Source organism: Procambarus clarkii, chromosome 17, assembly GCF_040958095.1.
Source record: "Procambarus clarkii isolate CNS0578487 chromosome 17, FALCON_Pclarkii_2.0, whole genome shotgun sequence".
Lineage (NCBI taxonomy): Eukaryota > Metazoa > Arthropoda > Malacostraca > Decapoda > Cambaridae > Procambarus > Procambarus clarkii.
This window is the reverse complement of record NC_091166.1, coordinates 47,934,163-47,959,608: the sequence shown is the minus strand read 5'-3', so window position 1 is coordinate 47,959,608 and position 25,446 is coordinate 47,934,163. Positions and strand designations below refer to the sequence as shown.

Here is a 25,446-nt window from a genome sequence, read left to right as displayed (position 1 = left end):
TATATATTAGCATATTGTGCATATTTAGGCATTGGTTAGGTGTTTAGGTTCTGTTGGCGATTACTTGTATTTGTAATATGTGGGTGAAGCATTTACAGCGTTTCGAACAAAATTTGTCAGTGAAGCACTTGTTCCGGAAGTGTTCCGAGGTCATCGTAGGAGTCGTGTGTAAACCGTTTTTCATTCATAAACAGCTGGGGTTTGGCGGGTGCATGGAATGGTCTTTGGGCTTTGTTTATGAGGACGGGCTGCCTTCCGAACACACACACGCTTACTTAACTCATTCACTCACTCACTCCTCAGTTAGTGATCGACTTATTAACCTATACAGTTAATAATTAGCTCTCATATATCGCATATTTAATGGGTAATTGACTGCACGAAGAACTGATTGACTAACTCACCATCCTAGCTAGGGAGATGGTGCTGTATACAATGTTGTATACATTGTATACAGTACCTTAACGAAAGGATGTAGCTTACATCCTTTTCCAAAATTTGGGCTTTAATACATTTACATTTATATCGGGTCTTTCCTCCACCTTCAAAGATTTTAATAATAATGAACCTAAAGGAAACACAGGTTACAGGACACAATCAGACCTGCTCATGGAGAGAAAGGAACATGTAAAAGATCTGGGAATTATGATGTCTGACGACCTGACATTTAGTGAACATAACCGAGCAAATATAGCGGCGGCGGCCAGGACAATGACAGGATGGTTTATGAGAACGTTCACATCCAGAGACCCACAGCAATGTTAATACTATTTAAATCACTGGTGCTGTCCCGTCTTGAGGATTGCTCGGTACTCACTTCCCCTTTCAGAGCGGGAGAGATCTCTGAAATAAAAGGAATACAGAGAACATATACGGTACGCGTAGGCACAATAAAACACCTAAACTATTGGGACCGTCTCAAAGCTCTCAAGATGTACTTACTGGAAAGGAGACGAGAAAGGCTTCAAATAATATAGACATTGAAGATACTGGAAAGCCAGATCCCAAATTTGCACAGTAGAATAACAACAACATACTGGAACGAAAGATATGGAAGGAAACGCAGCATAGAATCAGTGAGGAGTAGAGGTGCCATAGGCACAATCAGAGAACACTGAACATCAGGGGGTCCACAGCTGTTCAATACCCCCCCCCCCCCGCAATCATAAGGAATATTGCTAGAACAATATTTCCTAAACATGTTGGTGTAAGTGCCGGACCAAGCAAACTGTAGTGGAAATGTGGGCCTGCGGGCGCTCCAAGCAACAGCCTGTTGGAGCAACTTATCACAAGTCAAGCCTGGCCACGGGCTGGCCTCGGGGTGTAGAAGTGCAAGAACACCTCTCCAGGTACACACTCCAGGTACACTCCAGGTACACTCCAGACGAGGTGCTGAGAGCGGGACGTGAGACGCCGAGCGTGGAGGTCTTAACTGCTCAAGACGATTTGTCTCGCTCCCTCATTTATGACGTCTTAAAAGTCTTCAAATCACACTTGAACTCTTGTAAAATAAATGATAATGGGCGTTTAATGGGACAAGATGTGAAGAGTGGGTGACTCCGTGGTGATGTAGAGAGAACCATTACGATAGGTGCTTGTGTGGTGGTGGCAGTTAGCGTAGCTGAGAGAGCAGGGAGCCAGCCACCACAGCCACCTGGACACCAGCACCCCAGGAGTGTGGGAGCCAGCCACCACAGCCACCTGGACACCAGCACCCCAGGAGTGTGGGAGCCAGCCACCACAGCCAGCTGGACACCAGCACCCCAGGAGTGTGGGAGCCAGCCACCACAGCCACCTGGACACCAGCACCCCAGGAGTGTGGGAGCCAGCCACCACAGCCACCTGGACACCAGCACCCCAGGAGTGTGGGAGCCAGCCACCACAGCCAGCTGGACACCAGCACCCCAGGAGTGTGGGAGCCAGCCACCACAGCCACCTGGACACCAGCACCCCAGGAGTGTGGGAGCCAGCCACCACAGCCACCTGGACACCAGCACCCCAGGAGTGTGGGAGCCAGCCACCACAGCCAGCTGGACACCAGCACCCCAGGAGTGTGGGAGCCAGCCACCACAGCCACCTGGACACCAGCACCCCAGGAGTGTGGGAGCCAGCCACCACAGCCACCTGGACACCAGCACCCCAGGAGTGTGGGAGCCAGCCACCACAGCCAGCTGGACACCAGCACCCCAGGAGTGTGGGAGCCAGCCACCACAGCCACCTGGACACCAGCACCCCAGGAGTGTGGGAGCCAGCCACCACAGCCACCTGGACACCAGCACCCCAGGAGTGTGGGAGCCAGCCACCACAGCCAGCTGGACACCAGCACCCCAGGAGTGTGGGAGCCAGCCACCACAGCCAGCTGGACACCAGCACCCCAGGAGTGTGGGAGCCAGCCACCACAGCCAGCTGGACACCAGCACCCCAGGAGTGTGGGAGCCAGCCACCACAGCCACCTGGACACCAGCACCCCAGGAGTGTGGGAGCCAGCCACCACAGCCACCTGGACACCAGCACCCCAGGAGTGTGGGAGCCAGCCACCACAGCCAGCTGGACACCAGCACCCCAGGAGTGTGGGAGCCAGCCACCACAGCCACCTGGACACCAGCACCCCAGGAGTGTGGGAGCCAGCCACCACAGCCACCTGGACACCAGCACCCCAGGAGTGTGGGAGCCAGCCACCACAGCCACCTGGACACCAGCACCCCAGGAGTGTGGGAGCCAGCCACCACAGCCAGCTGGACACCAGCACCCCAGGAGTGTGGGAGCCAGCCACCACAGCCAGCTGGACACCAGCACCCCAGGAGTGTGGGAGCCAGCCACCACAGCCACCTGGACACCAGCACCCCAGGAGTGTGGGAGCCAGCCACCACAGCCACCTGGACACCAGCACCCCAGGAGTGTGGGAGCCAGCCACCACAGCCACCTGGACACCAGCACCCCAGGAGTGTGGGAGCCAGCCACCACAGCCACCTGGACACCAGCACCCCAGGAGTGTGGGAGCCAGCCACCACAGCCACCTGGACACCAGCACCCCAGGAGTGTGGGAGCCAGCCACCACAGCCAGCTGGACACCAGCACCCCAGGAGTGTGGGAGCCAGCCACCACAGCCACCTGGACACCAGCACCCCAGGAGTGTGGGAGCCAGCCACCACAGCCAGCTGGACACCAGCACCCCAGGAGTGTGGGAGCCAGCCACCACAGCCAGCTGGACACCAGCACCCCAGGAGTGTGGGAGCCAGCCACCACAGCCACCTGGACACCAGCACCCCAGGAGTGTGGGAGCCAGCCACCACAGCCAGCTGGACACCAGCACCCCAGGAGTGTGGGAGCCAGCCACCACAGCCAGCTGGACACCAGCACCCCAGGAGTGTGGGAGCCAGCCACCACAGCCACCTGGACACCAGCACCCCAGGAGTGTGGGAGCCAGCCACCACAGCCAGCTGGACACCAGCACCCCAGGAGTGTGGGAGCCAGCCACCACAGCCACCTGGACACCAGCACCCCAGGAGTGTGGGAGCCAGCCACCACAGCCACCTGGACACCAGCACCCCAGGAGTGTGGGAGCCAGCCACCACAGCCAGCTGGACACCAGCACCCCAGGAGTGTGGGAGCCAGCCACCACAGCCAGCTGGACACCAGCACCCCAGGAGTGTGGGAGCCAGCCACCACAGCCAGCTGGACACCAGCACCCCAGGAGTGTGGGAGCCAGCCACCACAGCCAGCTGGACACCAGCACCCCAGGAGTGTGGGAGCCAGCCACCACAGCCAGCTGGACACCAGCACCCCAGGAGTGTGGGAGCCAGCCACCACAGCCACCTGGACACCAGCACCCCAGGAGTGTGGGAGCCAGCCACCACAGCCAGCTGGACACCAGCACCCCAGGAGTGTGGGAGCCAGCCACCACAGCCACCTGGACACCAGCACCCCAGGAGTGTGGGAGCCAGCCACCACAGCCAGCTGGACACCAGCACCCCAGGAGTGTGGGAGCCAGCCACCACAGCCAGCTGGACACCAGCACCCCAGGAGTGTGGGAGCCAGCCACCACAGCCAGCTGGACACCAGCACCCCAGGAGTGTGGGAGCCAGCCACCACAGCCAGCTGGACACCAGCACCCCAGGAGTGTGGGAGCCAGCCACCACAGCCAGCTGGACACCAGCACCCCAGGAGTGTGGGAGCCAGCCACCACAGCCAGCTGGACACCAGCACCCCAGGAGTGTGGGAGCCAGCCACCACAGCCAGCTGGACACCAGCACCCCAGGAGTGTGGGAGCCAGCCACCACAGCCAGCTGGACACCAGCACCCCAGGAGTGTGGGAGCCAGCCACCACAGCCAGCTGGACACCAGCACCCCAGGAGTGTGGGAGCCAGCCACCACAGCCAGCTGGACACCAGCACCCCAGGAGTGTGGGAGCCAGCCACCACAGCCACCTGGACACCAGCACCCCAGGAGTGTGGGAGCCAGCCACCACAGCCACCTGGACACCAGCACCCCAGGAGTGTGGGAGCCAGCCACCACAGCCACCTGGACACCAGCACCCCAGGAGTGTGGGAGCCAGCCACCACAGCCAGCTGGACACCAGCACCCCAGGAGTGTGGGAGCCAGCCACCACAGCCACCTGGACACCAGCACCCCAGGAGTGTGGGAGCCGCACACAGCACGAGGACAACCACTACAATGTTCTTCATGTGTTTATGTAATCTTTCTTACCATACCAAAAGTCTCCAAGATGGCTAACAGTGATAACGAGTGTCACGCAACAGTGCAGGCTACGGGTAAGCCGTGCCCACAGTGACGCCACTGTGACCCGACACGGCGCAGGTACCCCCTTCACCGTAGAGTCCACCAACATCGGGTACTACCAGTTCAACTTGTGGTGCTTCCGAGGATCAATGTCACGGGGCCCGGTATCTGATCAGGCCTCCTGGTTGATGGTCTAGTCAACCAGGTGTTGGACGCTGCTACACGTAATCTCAGCTGCGAATCACAGCCTGGTAGATCAGGTAATCTTTGTGGGGGGTTTATGAAGTTCCTTCTTGAACGGGAAGGGAAGGAAATTATCAGGGGAAAGTGCCAAGCCATTACGACTATATAGCACTTGGAAGGGGTCGTGATAAGGATTAGGGATGGGACGGGGGGAAGGAATGGTGCCCAACCACTTGGACGGTCGGGGATTGAACGCCGACCTGCATGATGCGAGACCGTCGCTCTACCGTCCAGTCCAAGCGGTTAGGTTTCTTGAACGGGAAAGAGGTGGGGGTAGTTAAGCACCTCAGGGATGGAGGGTGTTGACAAGTGTTGAGCCCTAAAGTGCACATCAACTCCAGGCTACACGCGAGGCAGTCAACTAAGCAGCGGTTGATGCATAATCAACCTGTCCTCTTACAAAGAACGTCGCTTTTCGACCGTATGGGTTACATAACGCCAACAATTGTCGTACTAGGAAATGGAAGCAGCTGGCAAAAGTGACGAACTGTCCCGTTTTCTGTTTTGGGTCCTCAGGTAGGACAGGAGAGGACACTTTACATTGACCGATTTCTTGACGCTTGGGCAAGCTTTGGCGGACTGGCTGGTATAACAGTGAGCACACTGAGTCATGTCTGGGGAGCCGGTCGGCCGAGCGGACAGCACACTGGACTTGTGATCCTGTGGTCCCGGGTTCGATCCCGGGCGCCGGCGAGAAGCAATGGACAGAGTTTCTTCCACCCTATGCCCCTGTTACCTAGCAGTAAAATAGGTACCTGGGTGTTAGTCAGCTGTCACGGGCTGCTTCCTGGGGGTGGAGGCCTGGTCGAAGACCGGGCCGCGGGGACACTAAAGCCCCGAAATCATCTCAAGATAACCTCAAGATATGTCTCCCGACCACACACCCACCATGTTACTCTCTGTGTCTCCATCATGCCTAAACAATACTAACCAAATATCCCATTAAAACAAATAAAGTAACTTGTATCTTTGGACTTCACTGTAAAGAGAGAGCAACAGCTCCAAAAGCCTATGAGATACTCTGGCTATACCTGGAGTATACCTCGAGTGTACCTGGGGTATACCTCGAGTGTACCTGGGGTATACCTCGAGTGTACCTGGGGTATACCTCGAGTGTACTTGGGGTATACCTCGAGTGTACCTGGGGTATACCTCGAGTGTACCTGGGGTATACCCCAGGTATACCCCAGGTACACTCAAGTGTGTGTGATTTCTCGATCAGACGGGAATGTTGGGAACGATGCATTATATCGTTGACATATATGTTATCATATGTGTTATATGATAACATATATGCTGTATGTTATCAGAGGTGTGCGTGTAGTGGCGCGGAACTCTACGGGACGGTCCAGCCGTGTTTCACATACAGTCTGCAGCACGACTCGTGGGGACATATCCTCTTATCATACGAAACCTCTACATCCTCACAACATCATGGCGGCTTTCTATTACACTTTACAAGTTTCGAAATTTCGGACTCCAAGTTTATTGTTGCTATGAACCACCTCGTAGCGCTTCCGAGCTCCTGAAGTATTTAATATATGCAAACTAATCTGGTGTGATTGAGGAAAGATGGACAGGTTTCGTAAGCGGACACTTAAGCCCTGGCCCGAGGGCTTCCTGTGTAGTATTTCCCTGCCACCATGCTGCAGGCCCCTCACTACCACCACCAACCACCACTCCCACCATCATCGTGATAATGTGCTGAGTTAGTCTGTTGCTGCGGGGAACTTGCACAGTCCCATGTGGACACCACAACCTGTTTGATCAGGTACCAATTTTTAGCTGTTTACCAAGATTCCTTCTGAAGACAGTTAATAGCCTGATAATATTCGTCTCCTACCCCCCTACTCTTTCACAGTTAGTCCACTCGACCGCACTTTATGTGAAATGACACCATGGCCACTTCATGGGCTTTCGTGAGCCGATTTCATTTCAAATTACGACCATTTTTGGCCATATCGCGCATACGAGCGGAAAGCGACGTTACTTTTAAGAGGACGGGTTGTTGGCGGAGACTCTGGTGAGGTCTGAGTCTGGTACATCAATATTGTGGTGGTGTAAGAGAGCACCCAAGACTGCCTTGGTGGCCAGCAGCTGTGAGAGGCAGAAGGGGGGGGGGAGCATCCTCTTCTAAACTTATGCTTCCCGAGATTGTCTAAATGTAACTCGAGCCAGATGGCAGGTTTGTAGTGAGTCATTAGGTTGTCAGTCATCAGTGTGTGTTTAGTGGTTCAGCCAGACCTCTTGAGTATATTCTCTTCTCTCACAATAATCCTGGTGTCATGTGCACAGGATGATGCGGTACTATAGGTTGTGTCCTTGTCTATGTCCGATATGAGGATGAGAAAAAGTACTGTGACAAGCACAGTGCCCTGGGGGACTGAGCTCTTCACGGTGGGTGATCCAGATTTTACTGTGTTGACTGTTACTCTCTCCTTCTGTTAGTTAGGAAATTAAAGATCCATCTTCCTACTTTGCCAGTAATTCTTCTTATGCGCATTTTGTGAACCATACCATACCTTGCGGTTAACTTGCATTTATTTCCGGGGGTCAACATCCCCGCGGCCCAGTCTCTGACCAGACCTCCTGGTTGATGATCTGGTCAACCAGCAACCAGGCTGTTGGACGCGGCTGCTCGCAGCCTGACGTATGAATCACAGCCTGGTTGATCTGGTATTCTTTGGAGGTGTTTATCCAGTTCTCTCTTGAACACTTGTGAGGGGTTGGCCAGTTATGTCCCTTATGTGTAGTGGAAGAATGTTGAAGAGTCTCGGGCCCTTGATGATAGAGTTCTCTCTCAGTGTACCTAATGAACCTCTGCATTTCAATTGGGTTACTTTGGATAGTGGATTCTGGCGGTAAAGGATCTTTGCACGCTCTTCAGGCCAGCATATATCGCAGCATGTACAGGGCAACCTGTACACCAGTTGATTGGCACCTGAAAGGCGGGACCAAAGAGCCAAAGATCAACCCCGCAAGCACAACTAGGCGAGACAATTGTTCCGGCTCCGAATGGGGATATTAGTGTGCAACAATATTCCACCCTAGAGAGCACTAGCGTCTTGAAAACTATCATCATTGGTACGGCCTCCCTTGTTTGGAAGGTTCTTCTTATCCAACCTGACATATATCTTGCAGTCGTGACGGCTACTTTATTGTGCAGGCGATGAGTCACAATAACGTGGCTAAAGTATGCTGACCAGACCACACACTAGAAGGTGAAGGGACGACGACGTTTCGGTCCGTCCTGGACCATTCTCAAGTCGATTGTGCTAATCACCTACTTTAGTGTGTTCTTTAAAGGTAAGGTCTTCCGACATGATCACTCCTAGACCCTTTACGCTGCTTCTTCGTTTTATAGTGTAATTTGACCGCGTTTTATATATGGTCTTCAATAAACAATTAGACTATGATGACCAAACCGCACACCGGAAGATGTAGAGACAACGACATTTCGCTCCATCCTGGACCATTAGCAAATTGATTGTGGATTATCAAGTAGACTAGTTCGTGCAAGGAGTGCCGGACCAACCGGGCTGTGGTGGATATGTGGGCCTGCGGGCCGCTCCAAGCAACAGTCTGTTGGACCAAACTCTCACAAGTCAAGCCTGGCCTCGGGCCGGGCTTGGGGAGTAGAACAACTCCCAGAACCCCATCAAGCAGGTATTCTCCAGGACGCGAGGGACGGGAAGGGAGGCGAGGGACAGGGAGGGACAGGGAAGGACAGGGAGGGACAGGGAGGGACAGGGAGGGACAGGGAGGGACAGGGAGGGAGGGAGGCGAGGGACAGGGAGGGAGAGAGAGAGTCCAGGTGGGGGCAGTAAGAGAAGCAAGAGCCACACACGGGGAGGAACATTAGCAGTCGCCGTCACCAGCGGTCGTGGGAACCTCGGCAGCACAGTTTTACACGCTTTATGTCAAGTAATAATATATCTCACCGCAACACAAACGACTTCCGCCCCTAACGACCAGGGAGCCAGGCAGGCGGGGCGGGGGGGGGGGTAAGGGGGCAGGGGGGAGGGGGGGGGAGAAGCCGGCCAAGGTGAGCATGGAGGAAGGACATGTACCCCCCCCCCCTCCCCCACCCCCCCAACCCCCCAGACTTACCCAAGATACCTTTTTTGAGGGGGGTACCTTTGGCTTTTGTTGGTTCCGGGGGTCAGTGCGCCCGCGGCCCCGTCTTTTTCCGCCTGGTGTTTGCCTGCAGGGTTACACCAGACTATTGGTGCTTGCAGCCCACATTTCCCCACTGGCGCCATAGTTGATCACGTATCGTTATGTAGATGTTATTAAGTTTCTTTTTGAGGGGCACAATTAGGAGTCCGTTGGTAATTACCTGTTTTATATACGGGATCTTTATGGTTACAGGTATGAGTGAGTGTGTCTGGAGGAGCAGGCGCCCAGGTGTACACACAAGGTGTAAGACACGGGGGCAGGAAGCCTCGCCACACGTGGTCAAGAAGCCTCGCCACACGTGGTCAAGAAGCCTCGCCACACGTGGTCAAGAAGCCTCGCCACACGTGGTCAAGAAGCCTCGCCACACGTGGTCAAGAAGCCTCGCCACACGTGGTCAAGAAGCCTCGCCACACGTGGTCAAGAAGCCTCGCCACACGTGGTCAAGAAGCCTCGCCACACGTGGTCAAGAAGCCTCGCCACACGTGGTCAAGAAGCCTCGCCACACGTGGTCAAGAAGCCTCGCCACACGTGGTCAAGAAGCCTCGCCACACGTGGTCAAGAAGCCTCGCCACACGTGGTCAAGAAGCCTCGCCACACGTGGTCAAGAAGCCTCGCCACACGTGGTATATGGGTAGAATGTACAAAATATAGAATGTGGTACAGAAACTTTACCCACATTTCATTCTATTGGAATTCAAGAGGACATATAAGCCGAAACAGCGTAACCTAACCTGTCCTAAGATTAACCTTACACAATATTAGGCTGTTGTTGTTATAGATTAAGCTACTCGGAACAAGTTCCAAGTAGCACGGGCTATGGTGAGCCCGTAGTGGACTTACCTGGCACAGGAGCGGGGCTGTGTGTGGATTGTGATGAGGAATTGATTGATAAAGATTGAGCCACCCAAAAGGTGGCACGGGCATGAATAGCCCGTAAGTGGTGGCCCTTTTGAGCCATTACCAGTATCAAGAGCTGATACTGGAGATCTGTGGAGGTGCGACTGCACCCTGCGTGACGGGAGATGTCTCCCGGACCAAATGGTGACCAGATGGACTGACGAGAAAGATTGATTGATTGATAAAGATTAAGCCACCCAAGAGGTGGCACGGGCATGAATAGCCCGTAAGTGGTACAATTTTTTTCTTTTTTTTTCCCAGTGTTCTGAGGTTGCATTTAACCATCAAGCTGTTATCGTGGGGGAGGATACTGCTTCAGTCTTTATGAGGGTGTCCAGCTGCTGCTGACGAGAAAGTAGATGCAGGCAATAAATAGGCTAGAGAGGGGTGAGGAGCGTAGTAGAGGAGATAGTAGTATCATCTCATCGCTCTCTCTCTCTTCTCTTTCCAAACACGCCCACCGTGTCTATATTAAAACCTGTGTTTAGACCCCCCGAGAGAGACGGGAGACATCTCCCGTCACGCAGGATGCAGTCGCACCTCCACAGATCTCCAGAATCATCTATTGATACTGGTAATGGCTCAGAAGGGCCGCCACTTACGGGCTATTCATGCCCGTGCCACCTTTTGGGTGGCTTAATCTTCATGAATCAATCAATCTACCCCCAAGACTTGCACCAGTACTATTAAGACGAGGGATGTGCTGGTAACTGGACGACGGAAGACATCTCCCGTCCACGAGGCTCACCATAGCCCATGCTACTTGCCCCGCTCCTGTGCCAGGTAAGTTACGGGTTCACCATAGCCCGTGCTACTTGGAACTTGTTCCGAGTAGCTGAATCTATAACAACAACAACATGGTAACTGGAGGCACAGATGAGCCATCCCAACACGCCCTGATGCTCGCCACCTACCTTGGTTTAAGAGCTCTCCTCGCCGCACCTGCCATGATAAACGACTACATTAATATATCTAATGAAAACATATATGTTAGTCGATATACAGATAGACACATCAGCAAAAATGAACGAAAATGAAACGCAAATTTCAAACGTTTTCGGTTTTCAATACATTATCAAGGCATGCAGACAGATATGTTCTTTTAGGTTCAGCTACTCGGAACAAAGAGGTCCAAGAAGCACGATAACGTCCTAAATTTATATTTCATTTTCCTGCGTAGATACTTATGCAGAAAAAATCACATGTTTTTATGTGATTATTCTTACACCAATATATATAGATAATGTATACGTATATATAGTACTTATTCAACAACTGCCGTCAGCACACAGTTTGGGTTCGAACCCCTGCACGACTGTTACATTCTCCAGCATTCATCGGAAAGGTTGATGATATTCTGGAGAGATATAAGAATTTTGCACCAAGATTGTAATCTTTTTGTTGAAGAAAAATTCAACTCAACATTCAATTCAACAATTCAATTCAATTCATTCATTCAAATGAAAAATTCAATTCAACATTCAAATGTTGAATGTAATCTTTTTGTTGAAGAAAAATTTGCATGTCTTGCAAATTGTCTATACAATATACCTAAGTCATAAAAGTATTTGTGTATACGTCTGATACCATACTACTTGTGTAAAGGAGGAAATGTATATGTTTATCTCTCAGAATGTTGGGTAATATGTTTATTGTTTGTGATGTGTGTTTATATATGTATGAACACAATGTACTGAACGAGGTGAGAATAGCTTGAGCTACCTCATCCCTTTGTGTGTATTTTACCTCAATAAACTTATTTCAATCTCCAGCATGTACACACGTACTCTCCAGGAAGAGTTCCTCCGGTACAACAGAGCATGGAATTTAACATTTGGGATAATTACACAAATCTCTACTCCTGAACAAGCGTCAAACCGGAGGGGACAGGGCTCTGTGGTCGGGGTCATACAGTTCTTGAGTGATATATATGGCTTGGGGACCACTCAATCTTTCTTTTACATTTATAGGCTCTGAGCAGCCCCACCATGCACCAGGATTTGATGAAAAACTGACACATGATTGCGCCACGGGAGTTGCTGGTGGATGGTTAGTCATGTAGCTTAGCTAATAGCCTCCAGGACTAACCAGTCCGTATAGGGAATCGCTAATGAAGTGGTTATAGTATTGTGTACCCCTTGCACATATACAGATAAGAAAGAGAGCTGCACACTTACAGAGATAAGGACACACAGCAGCACACTTAGAGTGATAAGGACACAGATCTGCACACTTACAGATAAGGACACACAGCTGCACACTTACAGATAAAGACATAGCTGTACACTTAAGGAGATAAGGACACAGAAAAAGAGTGCCACATTAGAGCCATAATCTACACACACACACATCACCAACAACCTAAGTCACTGAACATCACCAGACACCCCCAGTAGCGCCACCTTACACACACACACATCACCAACAACACAGTCCTTAACCCACACACCTGGGAATTGTGTGTGTTTACCTGAGTGAAAGACTTGTAATAGAGCGGTTGTGATGAGAGGGCGGGAGGCGGCGGCGTGTCATCAGAGCTCCACCCCCACGCATACATTATCCCCCCCCTCTCTCCCTCACTCACTCACTCACTTCCCCACACCACACACGCTGAGGGAGGGAGGGAGGGAGGAGAGGGGAGGGAGGAGAGGGGAGAGAGAGAGGGGAGAGAGAGAGGGGAGAGAGAGAGGGGAGAGAGAGGGGAGAGAGAGGGGGGGGGAAAGAGAGAGGGGAGAGAGAGAGAGAGAGAGAGAGAGAGAGAGAGAGAGAGAGAGAGAGAGAGAGAGAGAGAGAGAGAGAGAGAGAGAGAGAGAGAGAGAGAGAGGGAGAGGGAGAGGGAGAGAGAGAGAGAGAGAGGGAGAGGGAGAGAGAGAGAGAGAGAGAGAGAGAGAGAGAGAGAGAGAGAGAGAGAGAGAGAGAGAGAGAGAGAGAGAGAGAGAGAGAGAGAGAGAGAGAGAGAGAGAGAGAGAGAGAGGGGGGGGAGAGAGAGAGGGGGGGAGAGAGAGAGGGGGGGGAGAGAGAGGGGGGGGGGGGAGAGAGAGGGGAGAGAGAGGGGAGAGAGAGGGGAGAGAGAGAGAGAGAGAGAGAGAGAGAGAGAGAGAGAGAGAGAGAGAGAGAGAGAGAGAGAGAGAGAGAGAGAGAGAGAGAGAGAGAGATATCCTCTCAATGCTTGCTGATGCTAAAATTATGACAAGGAATAAGACAGGAAAACAACAAGAGACTACAAGATGACCTGGACAGACTGAAGGAATGGTCCAACAAATGGCTACTAGAGTTTAACTCAATCAAGTGTAAAGTGATGAAGGATGTAGGGAGCAGGCCAAACACAAAGTACCACTTGAGAGATGAAATCCTTCAGCTATCATGAAGAGAGAGAAAGATCTGGGGATTGATACCATGCCAAACCTGCCCCCTGAATATCATCAGCGGCATATACAAGGCTGGCCAACATAAGAACTGCCTTTAGAAACTTGTGTAAGGAATAATTCAGAATCTTGTACGCCTCATATGGCAGGCCAATACTGGAGTACTGTATGTGACTCCAGCGTGGAGGCCATATCTACTCAAACACAAAAAGAGCTTGGAAAAAGTTCAGAGGTATGCTACAAGGCTAGTCCCCGAGCTGAGAGCCATGAGCTACAAGGAAAGACTGTTGGAACTAAACCTCATGACACTGGAAGACAGATGAGTTCCGAGAGACATGATCACCTATACACAATTCTCAAAGGAATTAACAGGGCGGATAAAGACAAACTATTTAGAACGAGTGGTACGCGAACAAGGATACAGGTTGAAACCTAGTACCCAAATGAGCCAAAGGGACGTTAGAAAGAACTTTTTTCTGTCAGAGTAGCTAACAAATAGAATGTATTGGTTAGTGACGTGGAGGAGGCAGTCTTAATACATTTACAAATTTATTTTAATTTTTATTTATTTATATACAAGAAGGTACATTGGGTTTACGAGAGTACATGACATTGGTGATCTTACAGTCTTGCAAGGCCACTAACAAGCATAGCGTTTCGGACAGATGTATATAATATATCCGATCTAATCATATATTGAGATCAGATTGAGCCCAATAGGCTCAGGAATCTATACACCAGTTGACAGACAGTTGAGAGGCGAGACCAAAAGAGTCGACGCTCAACTAGGTGAGTACTGTGCGAGTGTGCACACACACACAGATGGCGGAGCGTGAGCGAGCAAGAGAAGAGCCAATTACATGAGCCTCCCATAAACCAGGTTTCTGGCGGGCACCGGTCATAAAACATGGGCATAATTGCAGGATTGACTTCACTATTTCACGAGATGTTTTTAACACCTCATAACTTTTTTGGCTTACAACCTAATTACCACGACTTCTTCTAGTACATATAACTTTTTTCTATACGACTTATACATGCAGGCGATGAGTCACAATAACGTGGCTGAAGTATGTTGACCAGACCACACACTAGAAATTGAAGGGACGACGACGTTTCGGTCCGTCCTGGACCATTCTCAAGTCGATTGTGAAACGTCGTCGTCCCTTCAATTTCTAGTGTGTGGTCTGGTCAACGACTTATACATTTTCTACGATTTGGCCTCAATATAATATTTTTTTTACTTTCAATCTGTTCCAAATTAGTGTTTTCTTTGTAAAAAAATATAACATGGCATTCACAGATCTATGAGAAAAAAACCTTTAAGCTTAAGATAAATAACTAAATAACAAAAAAAGAACAGAGAACAGAGAGAACGTCAGCCCCGGCCACCAGCCAGCCTCAGGTCTGGAAAAGAACAAGTAGAACAGGAAGCAGACGAAATAAGGAGCAATACACAATAAATAAGGAGATATAAAAAGCTGTAGCTTGGAAATGTTCGGGACATGAAGACGTGTTGTTACAACACGTGTAGATAACTCTACACGTGTTGTTACAACACGTGTAGATAACTCTACACGTGTTGTTACAACACGTGTAGATAACTCAACACGTGTTGTTACAACACGTGTAGATAACTCTACACGTGTTGTTACAACACGTGTAGATAACTCTACACGTGTTGTTACAACACGTGTAGATAACTCTACACGTGTTGTTACAACACGTGTAGATAACTACACGTGTTGTTACAACACGTGTAGATAACACTACACATGTTGCTACAACACGTGTAGATAACACGTGTCTCATTAGATTACCAGTTAACTTCCGCAACTATATATATTGAGCTGTCAAGTGTCCATTATGTACCTCGAACTTGCTCATTAAGTACCACTTGCTAGTTAAGTGTCCATTATGTACCTCAAACACCTAATATCCTCTTAGCAGAGGCTTTGATATTTTTTTTTCCAAAAAAACCTATACAAAACTGGCCTTCCCACCAGGCTGTGATGGGTGGCGGTGTGAACACTATGATTGAACCCGACCCTCCTCACGCCACACCACCACCTCGCACTTTATATATATTATACCTGCAACCTTTAAATTCCGACGGGCTCACCATAGCCCGTGCTACTTGCCCCGCTCCTGTGCCAGGTAAGTTACGGGCTCACCATAGCCCGTGCTACTTGCCCAGCTTCTGTGTCTGTGCTACTTGGAACTTGCTCCGACTAGCTGAATCTATAACAACTTTAAATTCCAATAACTTGATCCACAAGTTACTGTCCCGGTCCTGTGCCAGGTAAGTCCACTACGGGCTCACCATAGCCCGTGCTACTTGGAACGTTTTCTTCCCAGCAGCTGAATCTAACACAACAACAGCAACTTTAAATTCGGACGTTACGGGCTATTCATGCCCGTGCCACCTCCTGGTTGGCTTAACCTTAATCAATCACTCACTCAATCAATCAAATTCGGACAGAAGAGACTGTTTGGGAATGAGCTGGGGACCAATTCATACCTTGAGCAGGTTTTTGCCCAGGAGAGAAAAGAAGCCATTAACGCGAGACGACCACAAAGGTCACAAGGGTGTCACAGGTGAAGCCATCCGGGGCGGGAAGGGCACACGCCTTCCCTCGCTATAGAGGTGAAATTATATCATTAAAATGCACACATTCCCCTTTGTGGAATGCGCTTCTGTACCTTATAAACCGGTTTACACGACCGCAGTCAGTTATGGGGCGGCCAGTTACCAACCTGGCCACCATAGTCCAACATTTACTGTTGTTGTTGTTAAAGATTTAGCTACTCAGGACGAAGTGTCCATGTAGCACAGGCTATGGTGAGCCCGTAAGGCAACATTTACTGTTGCCTTTCGATTATATAGACATGCTGAACAGATACGCAGTGGGAATACACGCATCGAGAGGTGTATCACGGCCACTTTTCGCTATATATGCATAGTTTAATATATACATATACATAGCTTACTTTAGTCCTGGACTAATAAGTATACGGACTACCGTATACATACTGGCTGGGAAGCTGATTGGTGAAGATTAAGCCACCCAAAAGGTGGCACGAGCATGAATAGCCCGTAAGTGGTGGCCCTTTTGAGCCATTACCAGTATCAGTAGATGATACTGTAGATCTGTGAAGGTGCGACTGCACCCCGCGTGACGGGAGATGTCTCCCGTGCTGGGAAGCTAATGTGGCGGCCTTAATAACCCTCCCGAGCTTGGTAGCCGTCGAGTGCCTCACCAAACCAAGAATCCAAAATAAACATTACGGGCGCGTAACGGCAGAATGAAGGGTGAGAAACATTGAGGCTCCCTCGGCAAGTGTCCAGGGGCCAGATTCATGAAAGCACTTACGCAAGCACTTACGAACGTGTACATCTTTCCTCAATCTTTGACGGCTTTGGTTACATTTATTAAAGAGTTTACAAGCGTGAAAACTTCCCATTCATCTGTTGTTATTGTTATAAACAGCCTCCTGGTGTTTCGGAGCTCATTAACTGTTTAATAATATGAAACAAAGCCGCCAAAGATTGAGAAAAGATGTACAGGTTCGTAAGTGCTTTCGTGAATCTGGCCTCAGGCAGGTGTTACGGGAAGTTTCTTTTATCGTGTTATTGCGTCGCATCAGAGTATAAGTAGTGGTACTTAAGAGTAATGCTTTCCTACTAAATGTTACAGGGGGAACGACTTTAACAACCATGCAGGTTGTTAACGACCCACACGGCGTGGCTCGTCCCGTGGCGGGAATTCTGTTGGCCAATCAGAATCACCGGGCGAGGCAATGAGTACAGGTCAGAACCTGGGTAGGACAGTACTCTACACTCTTCCTCCCTGTCGACATGGCCTAGTTGTGTGACCAGCCGTATGGCGACATTGTGACGAGGTGATCCACTCTCTTCTGAACTACGACCCGTGGAAGATGGTGACTGTCAACGCCGTGGGGGGTGTTAGACATCTACCGTCGACATCAGGATAATAATATTGAGCCACGAGAAGGTAGAAAAGTTCTACAGACGCTTGCGTTAGCTGTATGTATATACCGTCGTGTCAGTGTAGTTGGCCGAGGGTCTCAAGAACTGTCTTGCTATTACGTAGTGGATACAGGCAAGAGAAGTAAAAGGGTTCGGAAGAGAACCGTTATCACTATTGAGTAATACTGCTGTTATTGTACTTTGTGTGTGTGTGGATATATAGATATATAGATGTCGTACCTAGTAGCCAGAACGCACTTCTCAGCCTACTATGCAAGGCCCGATTATCCTAATAAGCCAAGTTTTCCTGAATTAATTTATTTTCTCAATTTTTTTTTCTTATGAAATGATAAAGCTAACCATTTCATTATGAGGTCAATTTTTTTTTATTGGAGTTAAAATTAACGTAGATATATGACCTAACCTTATAGGTTAGGTAGTCGAAAAAACATTATTTCATGAAAACTTGGCTTATTAGGCAAATCGGGCCTTGCATAGTAGGCTGAGAAGTGCGTTCTATCTACTAGGTACGACATAGATATATATAGATATATATAGATATATATAGATATATATATCTCTATCTATACATTATATGTAGTGTCTCGTAATTTGTATATATAACGACATATAAGATACCCACGTTTTTGGGGTAATAAATAAATATCCATGATAAAATTTTACCTATATTTTATTGTCCTTAGTCAGGGCTCGGTTATGTACGTGTCGCACCTGACAACAGGTCACTCAGGTTTCCTCCTCCTCAGTAAAGTCGGAGACGACTACATTCGGATAACACCAGACTCGTCTATAAACTATAGTTATCGGAGTAATTTATACGCTAGAAAAGAATAAATTTAAATGTGTTGGGCTATGTAATGGACAGTTCGGTCCCAACACAGGCCAACAATACTGCTCCCTCTGGGCTAGTGTCTCCCTGGGACACCACCACCTGGAGCACCCATCCCGCCCTCTCAAAAAAGCACCTGGTTTTTTGTTAACACTGGACAAGGACTAGCAGTATTGTCACAGGCTTAGTGAGCCGCAATGACCGTTGTCCGCTGGTTTCACAAATATTAACCAACCTTAATGTGACAAGTTTCGCAGTAGAAATACTGATAACGCAGTGTCCTCCCCGTGGTCTCCCCTCACCATATGCCCTTCACCATCCCTCACCATATGGCCCCCCTTCACCATCCATCCCTCATCATACCTTTGTATTATCTACATCAATGACTAGAGTAACAATATTACAAACCAGATCATGAAATTTACAGTTGGCATTAAAATTTATGGTAAATTTGGACATGAAAATGATATCGAGGCCTTGCAAAGAGATCTATTACACGAATGATCGTAAGGCTGGAAAATGTTTTTTTTAATACGAAAAAAATACAAAACCTTGGCTGTAGGGCACAATAATGAACACACAACTATTACATAAACACTACCAGGCAGCAGATTGAAGGTCCTAAGAGCCTTGATCCACCAATCAAAAAATATTTAGATAAGTTCTTGCAGAAGTGCAGGATCAACCGAGCTGTAGTGGATATGTGGACCTGCGAGCCGCTCCCAGCAACAGCCTGTTGGACCAAGTTATCGCAAGTCGAGCCTGGCCCCAGGCCGGGCTCGGAGTAGAACTCTAAAAACCCTCTCCAGGTAATCATTGAAAGTTGCACAAGTAGGAGACACAGTAGAAAGGCCAACCCAAACTCTTGGGAACAGCCAAACGAAACTTTTTGACTTCAGGGAAAAAAGAGCGATTATTAAACTGTATAAATGTCTGGTGTGTCTCCTTTTGGATGACTGTATCCAAGCATAGACCTCGTCTTCAGAAGGACATGTCTACTTTTGAGAAAGTACATCAGAGAAACACGCATTATTCCAGAACAAAGACAACTCTCATTCCAGGAAAGGTTGAGTACCACAGGACTAACACTGCAAATCAGCCATGGCGGAGCTGATCTTGTGGAAACGAGAGATGCTTTTTCACCCACACGGTAGGGTTATACACCCACGGACCCCCTACCCGCCCAAGCCGTATATACCAGCACATTACAGCAGTTCAGTTGGACAAAATTATCAACAAAATGTGATCTTTGGCAAGCCACCGGCCTCCTGTCCCCGTTGAGGCCGTTACATAGTGGCCTCTGACCTCTGGTAAATTTAGGTATTCGTCTAATTCACTCTTCATCTAACAAGAGAAAACTAATTATAAAGGACTATAAAATAGATTAAAGTCATGGCTAAGAAATATATATTTGTTAGTCTTGCTTTGGGAGGCTTTGTTCAAGATGGTTTAGATGTGGTGGTGTGGCGCGAGGCACATAGTGCACCAGGTGGGTGGAGGACCCCGACACCCACCACCCGCACCCTCTCCTCCTTCACTACTGCCCAACCACTTCACGTTTACCCCCCCCCCCCCTTTTCCCACCAACACACCCACTCTACACACCTACATGCTCCTCCTCCTGTCTTAACATTACCCACGAGTGTGTGTGTCACTGATGAGGACAGTGACCACCTAGCATCCACAGTATAGGTGGATGCTGAGGCTTGCGGCGTCTGGCATCTTCTCCATCTCCCAAACACGCGCCCGTATCCACACTCGTGCGATTTTTTCTCTTAAACAATTTATAAATTAAATGTTAATTATAAATCATTTAACACTTCCTAAAAGTGGACCACCAGTGGCAGAGCCGTGTGTAGATGCTCAGTGATGCAAGACCGTGAATATATATTGATCTAGAACATTGTTTTGGTGGTGTGTGGCAGGTCTGGGGCTCGCCACATCCCAGAACACACCACCACCACCATCTCCACACATTTGCCTCGTCTTTCAAGGTGTTTCGCTGCTGTTTCTTTCTACCAGGGTCCACTCTTGACCCCCGAGTCACTACACACTCCTTGTCCATCCACTCAGAGGCAAGTGTGGGAAGAAAGAGTAAAAAATTCCCACGCTAACCCATATTTTCCCAGGACTTTCAACCCACACTGAATGGGGCCGCACGCCCTGCCCTCTAGCGGATGCTTCACAAACTGTGCTGCCTATTTCCTTTAATTTTACCGTTATTACACGTCGAACAATAATTTTTTTTCATTCAAATAATCGCAAAACATCCAAGTACACGAAGGCAAACGGTCAATAAATGTGTACTTACCGAAATAAAGCCGCAAAATGCAAAATTCCCACCACCAAGGCCCGCGTTCTCACGGGAAGTTTGAAAACTTTTTGTTTACGCTCAGGACTATGGGAGCCTCTGGCTTGGTACAGGTCTCTCCTGGCCTCCGTGGCTGGCTCACGGCGCTCTCACTCCCCCCACAACACTTCAACACCCACCACTTATAGATTTCACAGGTCAACACTGCACACAGTGACGGCGTGAGTAATAACCAGCGGGTTTAGGGCGGCGGTGACTGACAGACACCACGACGATGGGGCTGGGTGAGTGTGTTCCATGTGCTGGGTACAGTGAGGGGGGAGTAGAGGGGGAGGGCTGGGGGGAAGTTACCGCTACTGTTCACTCGTCCTAACTAATATTTACACCGCTTGTGCCTCGCCTGGTTTACAGCTGGCGAGGACTGTCAATGGTTGTAAATCTAAGTGAAAAGCCTTAGCAAGAATGAGCGTGCGAGGTAAATATATCCCATATTATGGCCACAGACTTGGGCGCTGGGCATCTGCTCTCTGGGTGTCTCGTCCCGATGCCTGCCTTTGACACCGTCTTCACCTTCATATACATATTTCAACAAACATAGCTGCCCAAGTGATCCCAAATCTCCATACTCTCTTATGCCACTAAATTGGAAGGGAGATCCAATGGGAGTAGAGTGTGTGAGGAATGTGTGGGTGCGGGATGTAAGGCGAGGAAGCCAGGAGCGGTGAGTGGGGGAGGGATGCGAACACGGGTGCTGGTCGAGCCAGAAGGACCTCACCATTCACGACACTTGAGCAGCGACCTTAGTTATCAAATGTTGATACTGTCACGCTGCCTCTCACCTCCTCCCTCCCCGCCACCACCACCACACCGTCTTGTGTGTTCCTATGTCTTGTATGTTGTTGTCATGTGGTTTGTGTTGTGTGTTATGTTGTCGTGTGGTTTGTGTTGTATGTTGTCATGTGGTTTATGTTGTGTGGTGTATGTTGTCATGTGGTTTGTGTTGTGTGTTGTCATGTGGTTTATGTTGTGTGGTGTATGTTGTCATGTGGTTTGTGTTGTATGTTGTCATGTGGTTTATGTTGTGTGGTGTATGTTGTCATGTGGTTTGTGTTGTGTGTTGTATGTTGTCGTGTGGTGTATGTTGTCGTGTCTTGTATGTTGTCGTGTGGTGTATGTTGTCATGTGGTTTATGTTGTGTGGTGTTGTGTTGTATGTTGTCGTGTCTTGTATGTTGTGTGGTGTATGTTGTCGTGTCTTGTATCATGTGGTGTATGTTGCCATGTGTTGTGTGTTTTGTGATGAACTGTATGCTCCGAGATGGGTGTGTAGTTGCGAATATGTTGTGTTGCGAGATATTACAGGACGAAGTTTAAAGAAAACAGTTTTTTACCGTTGTAAATCAAGTGTCCCAAGTGATTTATTGAACAATCAACCACAGAAGGTGATTGTGGTGCTTTTAAAATGCTAATCTAACCTACATATATTTACGTCTGTCCTACATAAACAGTGTTCGATGTAAGTTCTTTTGTACATATGATTGTTTTGTAAAAAAAAAATGACATTGTAAAAAAATTACCATTACATTTATGTCAGACCCAGGCAGGTCTGGCATAAGGGGGGAGGGCTTGACAGCTGAGTGGACAGCGCTTCAGATTCGTAGTCCTGAGGTTCCGGGTTCGATCCCAGGTGACGGCGGAAACAAATGGGCAGAGTTTCTTTCACCCTGATGCCCTTCTTACCTAACAGTAAATAAATACCTGGGAGTTAGACAGCTACTACGAGCTGCTTCCTGGGGAGGAAGGGGGGGGGGTGTAACAAAAAGGAGACCTGGTCGAGGACCGGGCCGCGGTGACGCTAAGCCCCGAAATCATCTCAAGATAACCAAGATCATGCGATCTCTATTTCTTTTCTCTTCCTGTGACGTAACGTTTAATTCATACCTATCAGCTCTGGGACTAGTCCCCTGGGGCCAGATTCACGAAAGCACTTACGAACCTGTACATCTTTTCTCAATCTTTGGCGGCTTTGTTGACCATTATTAAACAGTTAATGAGCTCCGAAGCACCAGGAGGATGTTTATAACAATAACAACAGTTGATTGGCAAGTTTTCATGCTTGTAAACTGTTTAATAATTGTAACCAAAGCCGTCAAAGATTGAAGAAAGATGTACACGTTCGTAAGTGCTTGCGTAAGTGCTATCGTGAATCTGGCCCCTGGCTTTCCTCTCAACTTTCTCCAGTTTGGTTTTGATTAACGAAGTGTTGCCTCTATCTTGGTGCTATCTTAAATGATATATAACATTCTGAACGACTCTGTTCAGCGCCGTAAAGACAGTTCTTATATTAACCAACCTTCCGTACGCAGCTGATGATATTGTGATGTGGGCTTCTGGTGACGGGTTCCTGTAATATCAACCCCCCCTAAAACCTGTCTCATTTTACCAGGAGTTTCTCTGCCAGGTGATGCCTTGTGTTGAACTCTAGTGTCTCTTGAGAGACCCTATACTCCCCTTTTGTCCACGTCATCCTGTAATTTCTTGTAATTTTCCATCATATTTAACTTCATTATTGTTGTGACGTAGACGAACACTAAGAGGAAGGAACTAATCCCCCATAGGAGGTCGTTCACATAATTCATTGTGTCGGGGACAGGAAGCCAGAGTGTATTCACACACTTTTGGGTTTTTTCAAGAACCCCAACGTTGAATTACCGCCCCCGCCCTGGATGCCACCCCACAACAAGCTGACTAACTCCTGAGGACTTACCCCACTGTTAATTTAAATGAACAGGTCATTAGGTTTAAGGAAATGTGCCCAACCATTTGTCCCGCCCGGGATTCGAACCCAGAATTCTCGACTGTGCGTCGAGAACGAACCCGACTGTACTATCAGGACCCATTAAAGACATAGAATAGGGTAGGGCCCTCCCAGTCTAACTATTGTGGGACGCTTCTGGTAGTATCCCCCATCACTCTGGGGTCTCTCCTCTCACTGTGACTGGTGTGCTGTAGGTGTGTGTGTCTAGTGTGCTGTAGAGTGTGCCTGGTGTGGTGTAGTGTGTTGGTGTGTTTGGTGTACTCACCTAGTCGTACTCAGTTGTGCTTGCGGGGGTTGAGTTTTGGCTCTTTGGTCCCGCCTCTCAACCGTCAATCAACTGACGTACAGATTCCTGAGCCTACTGGGCTCTATCATATCTACATCTGAAACTGTGTATGGAGTCAGCCTCCACCACATCACTGCCTAATGCATTCTATCTGTTAACTACTCTGACACTGAAAAAGTTCTTTCTAACGTCCCTGTGGCTCATTTGATTACTCAGTTTCCACCTGTGTCCCCTTGTTCGCGTACCATCCGTGTTGGTTTATTTTTATTTACCCTGTCAATTCCTCTGAGAATTTTGTAGGTAGTGATCATGTCTCCTCTTACTGTCTTCCAATGTAGTAAGGTGCATTTCACCCAGCATTTCGTCGTAACTCATGCCTCTTAGTTCTAAGACTAGCCTAGTGGCATACCTCTGAACGTTTTCCAGCTTCGTCTTGTACTCACCTAATTGTGCATGCGGGGGTTGAGCTCTGACTCTTTGGTCCCGTTGTGTGTTTCGTTGTCCCTTTGGTCCTCTTTGGTTGTGCTTGACAAGGTACGGGCTCCATGCTGGGGCTGCATACTCCACGATTGGTCTTACATATGTGGTATACAAGGTTCTGAATGATTCCTTACACAGGTTCCTGAAGGCAGTTCTGATGTTAGCCAGCCTCGCATAGGCCGCTGATGTTATTCTTTTTTATGTGGGCTTCAGGAGACAGGTTTGGTATGATATCAACTAGTTCTTTCTTTCTGTCCGTTTCATGAAAGACTTCATCTCCCATTCGGTATCCTGTGTATGGCCTGTTTCCACCGCCTAGTTTCATTATCTTACATTTACTGGGGGTTGAACTTTAGTAGCCATTTGTTCGACCATAAATTCAGTTTGTTAAGGTCATCTTGTAGCCTCATACTATCTTCCTCCGTCTTAATCCTCCTCATAATTTTTGCACCATCAGCAAACAATGAGAGGAACGATTCTATACCCTCTGGGAGATCATTTACATATATCAGAAACAGTATAGGCCCAAGGACTGGCCCCTGTGGGACTCCACTGATAGCGCCTCGCCAATCTTAGGCCTCACCCCTTACAGTGACTCGCTGTCTTCTGTTACTTAGATACTCCCTTATCCAATGGAGTACCTTCCCTTTCACTCCTGCCTGCATCTCCAGCTTCTGCACTAGTCTCTTGTGTGGTACTGTGTCAAAGGCTTTCTGGCAATCCAGAAATATGCAGTCTGCCCACCCCTCTCTTTCTTGCCTGATTTGTGTTGCATGATCATAGAATTCAATTAATCCTGTGAGGCATGACGTGCCATCCCTGTACCCATGTTGATGTTGTCACAAAGTTCCTTCGCTCCTGATGTTCCACTAGCTTTTATCGCACAATCCTCTCCGCCAACTTGCATGGTACGCAAGTTAGGGACACTGGCCTGTAGTTCAGTGCCTCCTTTTTATCCCCCTTCTTGAATATCAGGACTACATTTGCCGTCTTCCAAATTTTTTGGCAGTTCACCTGTTACCAGTGATTAGTTATACACTACAGAGAGTGGCAGGCACAGTGCCTCTGCTCCTTCCTTTAGTATCCATGGAGATATTCCATCCGGGCCTATAGCCTTTGTCATATCCAACACTAGCAAAAGCTTCCTTAGATCACTGGTAATCCCAAACTCCTCTAGTGGTGCCTGGTTAACTATTCCTTCTCTTATCTCTGGAACGTCTCCTTGCTCTAGTGTGAAGATCTCCTAGAATTTATTATTGAGTTCTCGCACTTGTGTAGAGTGAGGGT

The 25,446-nt window shown here is 48.9% G+C and overlaps 1 protein-coding gene and 1 long non-coding RNA gene across 2 annotated transcripts in view; one reads left to right on the top strand and one right to left on the bottom strand.

Annotated features, from left to right (window-relative positions):
• Window positions 1-25,446, bottom strand: part of LOC123772473 (uncharacterized) — a 149,267-nt gene that overhangs the window by 113,925 nt on the left and 9,896 nt on the right. Inside the window, exon 2 of the long non-coding RNA XR_011228935.1 lies at window positions 10,974-11,001. This is a non-coding gene — a long non-coding RNA (uncharacterized lncRNA). The remainder of the gene's footprint in view (window positions 1-10,973; window positions 11,002-25,446) is intronic.
• Window positions 20,594-25,446, top strand: part of LOC123772474 (myosin-11) — a 42,037-nt gene continuing 37,184 nt past the window's right edge. The window contains exon 1 of the mRNA XM_069325974.1: window positions 20,594-20,797. The gene's annotated coding sequence lies outside the window, so the exon portion shown is untranslated. The remainder of the gene's footprint in view (window positions 20,798-25,446) is intronic.